This window comes from Octopus bimaculoides, chromosome 6 (assembly GCF_046866305.1).
Source record: "Octopus bimaculoides isolate indiv1 chromosome 6, ASM4686630v1, whole genome shotgun sequence".
Taxonomy (NCBI): domain Eukaryota; kingdom Metazoa; phylum Mollusca; class Cephalopoda; order Octopoda; family Octopodidae; genus Octopus; species Octopus bimaculoides.
The window spans coordinates 60,800,006-60,808,042 of record NC_142933.1 but is presented as its reverse complement, the minus strand read 5'-3'; the positions used below and the strand labels follow the sequence as shown (position 1 = coordinate 60,808,042).

The following is an 8,037-nucleotide window of genomic DNA, read 5'->3' as shown; positions in this document are numbered from 1 at the left end:
TTAAGTGCCACCGCCAATTAAGCATTATTCAGGTAGTGCCGATTTACTGGTGACCGGTAATAAAGTCACAGGAAAAAAAGTCACAGTAATAAAGTCACAATTTTGGCTAGCAAAAAAAGTCACAATTAATTTATGGGGTCCCCCGCCCCACGACAAAACCCCTGTGACTTCTTTTACCTGGACTCGATTTACTTTATTGTAAATAGCAGATGATTTCTGATGGAACTTGACACGTAAAAGAATACACACATAGATATATAAATACAAACACACACACATAGATACATGCATACATACATACATACATACATACATACATATACACACACACACACATACATACATACATACATACATACATACATACATACATACGTAAGTACGTACATATACATACATACGTGCGTGTATATATGTACACGTGTGTGTGTGTGTGTGCGTGTAGGGACGAATTGTGTATATCACCTTAACATATTGACATGCTGATATTTTAATTTGTACAGAAAAATAAAGAATGATTTAAAGAATCAATATCTCGGACATGCTGTACACATGTTAAACAATACTGAAGATAGTGCTAACATATTTAAAGGAGCATAAAAGACTGACAAGAAATAATTATATGTGGAGCTAAAATATATTTATTAACTACTAATATTTCCTAATAATGTAGTATATATGCTAAAAGTGGAACACTTCAGAGAAGTTTAGCATGGCTCCTGCGTGATAATGTCATAATTTCACAAACTGCTAATTTTCTTTTTTATATAAACAAATAAAATCAGCAGAATCGATGCGTCCTGCTCTAACTCTTCGAAACGCCAGTGTTTTAATGGTGGCAGCTGTTGAAAGATATGGTTTCTATGTGGCCTCCTTGTTTTTTGTACCTTGTTTATCATTTTGTCTATTTTTTTGCAACGTCATGTACCCAGATATGTATCTATATGTACATGTAGATGAAGGTATGTACATACATGTACATATATATGCATATACTCATATATTGTTTGTATCACACGATCGAACGCACGCGTTACCTTTACAAGTAAGTTTTGAACTTTATTTTTCTGACGCGACTCTCTCTATCTTTGTATCTATCTTCCCCTCTCATTCTTCCCTGTACTGTTCTTCGCCTCTCCCTGTCGCTACTCTCTCTCTCTCTCTCTCTCTCTCTCTCCTCTCTCTCTCTCTCTCTCTCTCTCTCTCTCTATCTATCTATCTATCTATCTATCTATCTCTCTATCTATCTCTCGTTGCTCGTCCTTCGCCTCTCCCCGTCACTACTACTATCTCTCTACCTCTGTACCTCTCGTTTCTCACTTATATTCTACTTCCTCCCCTTCTTCTCCCTCTGCTACTCTTTCTCCCTACCCCTCGCAGGTCACATGTGTCCAGTTGCCATTTCTTTTAGGTCTCTAACCACCTAAGCTTCGCACGCACTTCTTCGCCTCTCCAGTTCGTGCTTCACAGCGTTCAATATGCACACACTTCTCCACGTCTGGCTGTACAGCCTTTTTGTTTGTTGATTTCACCGTTTCGTTTTCCTGTCTTGTTTTCTGTCCGCCACTATCCTCCACGATGAAGGATATGTTCTCTATGTAGCCTGCTTGTTTTTTGTACCTTGTTTATCATTTTGTCTATGTTTTTTTGTAACCTCATGTACCCAGATATGTATCTATATGTACATGTAGATGAAGGTATGTACATACATGTACATATATATGCATATACACATATATTGTTTATATATATATATATATATATATATATATATATATATATATATATATATATATATATATATATATATATTGTCGGATATTTACGTTCTATGTTCGGAATCTATTAAGGACAATTTTATATATCGGGATTGATAAAATACAGCATCAGTCAAGTTATCCCTACTTCGAAGCGTCAGATGTTGTGCATATGTTACAAAGAATTTTTATATAGTGTCATAGGGAGATCTGAATTCTTAATTGATACTTTAGTTCAGTGGTTCTCAACCACGGTTCGCATGGCCTCTGGGTCTCCATGTAAGATTTACTGGGGGAAAATCCACGCGAGCAAAATAGTAAATTGAGTACCCATAGGTAGTATTTTAAGGGTTCTTGAAACATTTTTTCTTTTAGATGTATTTATCATAAGAAAGAGCAAGTTTCAAGGTTTCTCTCTCTAATGCTTTGCATAGTTCACCCTTCACATATTAGCGTGTTAACAGCAAAATAGGAATTTTAAAAGAAGTAGCTATAAGACTAGTTCTTTTAAACATTGAATGGTTAATGAGGTCGATCAAAGTAAAATAAAAATCAAAGGGGTCCAAAAGCAAGAATGGTTGAGAACAACTGCTTTAGTTTATTGATTACAAGTACATGAAATGTATTTTCAACAACGGCAGGACCTGAGTACTGATCATAAACTGTCGTAATGAAACACTGAAAAGAATAACGTCCGAAGTGCTACCGATTCTGCCAATCAACTTTGGTCATTTGACAATAATTTCTTCATGGCGACAGAACATCCATTACTTGGCTGCTGCTTGTATTATTGACCTCAGAAGACAGAGGGATAAAGTCGACTTCGGTGGTATTTGAACTCAGAATGTAAATGGCCAAAACTAAATACTACTAAACATTCGACTCTCCACCGATGGGAGTTTAACAACTAAGTATATAAAAAGATCTTGTATTTCAGGAAAATTAGAATTCGTTTTCTTTAACAAAGTATTCTGCATCCCCACCCCCACTTCACTCTCTCTCTCTCTCTCTCTCTCTCTCTCTCTCTCTCTCTCTCTCTACCAATCTATCTATCTCATACATATGCACACTCACTCATTCACTCCCCCACTCTCTCTACGTTAGTGTTGCCTCTTCTCCTTTTCCATAGAGAACAGTATTTTTAACTCAATGACCTCAAATTTAGGGACTCCGCTTATTGTTGCGTTTCAACTTAAATACGCCCCTGCTTCCCTCCCACTCCCCGACCCGGCATTTTCGGGGGTCAATTCTGGATGGATCTTTGCCGTGCTATGGGAACAAATAAAAATAAATAAATAAACTAAAAGTAACAATAAAAATAATAACTGCAACAAAAGATGGTATTTCGTGGCGGCTCTTGTTTCTAATCGTCAGAGAATGGACGCTTTTTTATGTCACTCTAATAGTCAGCTATCAGTTATAAAAAAAGAAAATTTAATAGAAAGAAAAACAACGTGGTAACCAAGAGACAGACAGGAAACAGCCCTAGTATTTAAAACAAGTAAATCATAGATAAATAAAAGAATTGTATTAGATGTAGTTGTTGTTGTGATTGTTATAGTTGTTGTTGTTGAGAGACAGAATTGATGTTACCCTTTAATGGGAGCAGCCTGTCAGGTGTGGGGCAGTCGATACTCACCTCCTCTCACCCTCCTGCTTTATTTCTCACATATACACAGGTGTATGCAGGCACACATACTATATACATACATACACATATAGTACGTATATACATATATATATACATATATATATATATATATATATATATATATATATATATATATATATACATATATATATACATATATATATATTTATGTATATATATATATATATATATACATATATATACATATATACATATATATATATAAATGTGTATGTAAATATATATATATATATATATATATATATATATATATATATATATATATATATATATATATATATATATATATATATATATATGCTGTTTCAGTTATACTGTGGCCATGCTGGGGAATTTTGGTTTCTATCGAGTCAAGTCCTTATTTTGGCGAATCATGTGCACTTACACATATACACATTATACGATGTGTCCGCACAGATTTCGGCTGATTTGCTCAAGATGTCACACAGTGAGATTGCGTTCGAGACCGTGTAGTTGCAAGGTGAGCCTCGTAAGCTCACGCTAATGCTTGTGCCTTGTATATATATTATAAATGTACTAGTACTTTGAAACTATGGGTAATTTGTTAAACGTTAAAGTATAATTTCTTGATATTAAGCATAAAGACCAAAGTGAATTAATGTTAGTTTCAAATTTTGGGACAAGGCCAGCTGCTTTAGGGGAGGGGCTATATAAGTTAAATTGATTCCAATTTTCCACTAGTACTTATTTTATCGACCTTCTAAAGGATGAAAAGAAAGGTTGACCACGGCGGAATTTGAATTCGGAACGTAATGACGTTTCGCTCGGCGTGCTAAGAATTCTGCCAACTCGCCGCCTCAAAGTGTATTAATATTATTGCAATGATATATTCACTTGAAATAGTTTGTCATAAATTCATAAGTTAGCGAATAGCGTAGCGAATAATGAAAAAAATTACCATAGTAAAAAATTATAACAAACTTACTTTGAACAACTTACTTGAAAGGAAAGTATTCAATACAATAAATATTAACTATTGTAGAGCCTTCTTCAACTACAGTCATCACTTATCATTTCCGCCTCCTCCCCTTCCTCCTCTATTTCTTTTTCCTCACCATCTTCCTCCTTTTCTGTTTCCGTGGTTCTTTCTTTTTTCTTACTCTCTGTGTAGCGTTCCTTTACTCATTGCTCGCCACGGAGCGTAGTATGTGCACTAATCTTTCACCTTTTATACTAATTCTATATCTCTCTTTCTCTCTTTCCCCCCTTACAATGTAGACTGAGCCTGGAAAAATTAACCAGTTAACCATTTATGTTCTAGCAGAATCGTTGGTGCGTCGGAAAAACTACCTTTGCGGCATTTCTTCCGTTGTAAATTCAAATCAAGCCGAGATCGACATTACCCTTTGAAATAAGTATTAGTTTAGCACTATAATGTAATCGGCTAACCCCTTTTCCTTTAAAATGTTGGCATTATACCAAAAATTTAAAACCATTATTAAGCACATGTGCACACACATATTACCTCTTTCTACCAAATGCTTGTCAAGTTTAACTTTCTACTTAAACTGTAGTTATGTTTGTATGTGTGTCATGGGCAGAAGATTGCATATATGTGAGAGTGTGAGTGTGTCATGTATTTGGGTTGATTAAATATGCAAATTTAACTGCTTTACTACCTCCTCCTTAGCATTTTATCAATTTCAATGCTCTCCTGTCATCTTTAACTTCCTAAGTAAAATCTCTTTATATGTCTCTTTTACTCTCTCCTTCTCTCTTTATATGTTATTTTAACGAGATACATCTTAAAATCACCTGAGGACACACACCTACATCAACGGATACTCCTAAACCAGTTGTTAAGTATCCTACTCGTAAGGGGCCAATGCAAGATAGGTCAAAACAACTCTAGCAATCAATAAACATTCTCGTATCTTCCATCTTTTGTCTCTCTCATTAATGAAATAGATACACACACACAGACATACACGCACACTCACACACGCGATATATATGTGTATATATATATATATATATATATATATATATATATATATATATATATATATACAAACAATATATGAGTATATGCATATATATGTACATGTATGTATATACGTTCATCCATATGTACATATAGATACATAACTGGGTACATGACGCGGCAAAAGAACAAGGACAAAAATGGTAAACAAGGTGCAACAAACAAGCAGGCCACATAGAAACATCCCCTTCATCAGCTGCCACCATTAAAACTCCGGCGTTTCGAAGAATTAAGGCAGTACGCAACGTTAAAATGGTTCTTCCCACGAACACAAATTAAATTGTTTTCGTGGAGGGTAGTGGCGGACGGAAAACAAGACAGGAAAACGAAACGGTGAAATAAACAAACAAAAAGGCTGTACAGCTAGACGTGAAGTGTGTATGTCTCGAACGCTGTGAAGCACGAACAGGAGGGGCAAAGAAGTACGTGCGAGCTTGGTGATTCCAAGAACGAAAAGAAATAGCAGCCGCACACACGTGACCAAGGCTGTGTGAAGAGAAAGAGTAGCAGAGGGAAAAGGAGGGGAGGAAGTAGAATAAAAGTGAGCAACGAGAGGTAGAGAGAGAGAGAGAGAGAGAGAGAGAGAGAGAGAGAGAGAGATAGTAGTAGTAGTAACGGTGAGAGGCGAAGGACGAGTAACAAGAGATAGAGAGAAAGAGAGAGAAGTAGTGACAGGTAGAGGCGAAGAACAGTAGAGGGAAGAATGAGAGGGGGAGATAGAAATAGAGACAGTCGCGTTAGGAAAATAGTAAAAACTTACTGTATAAAGGTAACGCGTGCGTTCTGTCGTGATACAAACAATATATGAGTATATGCATATATATGTACATGTATGTATATACATCGTTTTCGTTTTTATGTTTTCGTTTCTCATTGTGTTTAACGTTTTTTTGATGTCCTGTACCCATATATGCATGTATGTATACATATAGATGTAGGTATGTGCATATATGTATGGATATATGCATATATTTATATATCATTTATATTATATATATGTATATATGTATATATATATTTATATATATATATACATACATATACATATATATATATATATATATATATATATATATATATATATATACATATATATATATACATATATATATACATATTTGAGCGCACATCCATTATATCTACTAGATGATTATAGTGACATAACTATAGTTGTTGTTTAGTTCCGGGTCAGCCTTCTGTGAGTAGACCCATAATCAAACGCATTCCAACTATTACCATCCCGTCTTTTTATTTTCTTGTATGCAGAGAACAGGGAACCAGATCCTACCGTTTGAAAATCTATCTCTTATCATTCGAATTGGTTGAACATCCATCCAGGACACTACGTGTTGTGCAAATGCTTACCTCATTGTAGATTGTTTCATAGATCACTGTGACTTTCGCGTTCAGATGATGTAATTATATCTTATGTCATCAAACTAATTCGAATTCTCCATTCCTCCAACATGTAAAGTTCATCACCCGTAATTACAGATCTCGGTCAATAATATTGTCACCCTGACTGCGAATTCAGAATGAGCTCAGTATAAAAGTATACTGTACAGTTGACCGCAGATTCAGTCCATGAACAATAAAAAATAATATGAATTGAAAGAAAGAAAGAAAGAAACAAACAAACAAACAAACAAACAAACAAACAAACAAACAAACAAACAAACAAACAAACAAAGAGTAAACGCTTGGATGCATATACAGTCTTACGCCTTCATGATAATATGCTTGACTGCTAATTCAGCCAGAGATTCAATCCAGTTACATTTGACCATTTATTCAGGTCAAGGTTCAGCTGTTTATATTTGACAACAGATTTGGTGGAAGAGGGCATCAACCACACTTGATCGCATATTCAGGACAGGTTTCAGTCCATTAACTCTGGCCTATAAATTCAGACCAGTATTACAATTTGCAAGTGACAGGATTTAGAAGTTCATTGACTTGAATGAATTCGTTTCGCGTCAGTACAAATGTTAAGGCTGAAACTTGAAGCTAAGTTTCGTCTCGTCTCGTCTCATCTCGGCTCGGCCGACATATTACTTCAGCAATATTTCAAAACAATTTCATTTGTCTAAACAAACGACGTGTCATCTACTTTGCCGCGCGGTCTGCTAGAAATACCAGCCAAATCTCCATCAAAGTTCATTCTACAAAAAACTCATTAGATGATAATAGTCCGAGATACACTGTCTGAGAAAGAAGACGGGATGCTTGCGGTTAGAACGTCTTTGATCGGGAGTGATAGGGAGCTAAACACAACGGTAATACTATACGTCTCATCGTTTTTCTTCATTATCACAGCAATCAGTACACATGGAAATATTTGCATGTCTAGAGTAGGTTTAAAAAGTTACAGTGCTAATACATTGGAATATACTTCTACATACTGGTGTACATATAGACAAAGATTCTCTCTCTTTCTGCGCATGTGCGTGTTTGCATGCGAGTGTGTTTGCATGTCTCTGTATGTGTGCGCGCGCGGACGTGCCTTGAAATAAATGACAACAGAAGAAAACATAAACTGCTGATAAATGCTTAAGCGGGAAAGAAATGTAAGAAGTTGACGTTTCGGATGTTAGTCGTTTTCT

General features: G+C 35.5%; 1 non-coding gene across 1 annotated transcript; it reads left to right on the top strand.

The window, feature by feature from the left end:
• Positions 1-654: 654 nt before the first annotated feature.
• Positions 655-764, top strand: LOC128248235 (U6 spliceosomal RNA). The gene has a single exon (XR_008264518.1). It is a non-coding gene; the product is annotated as a U6 spliceosomal RNA (small nuclear RNA).
• The last annotated feature ends 7,273 nt before the right edge of the window (positions 765-8,037 follow it).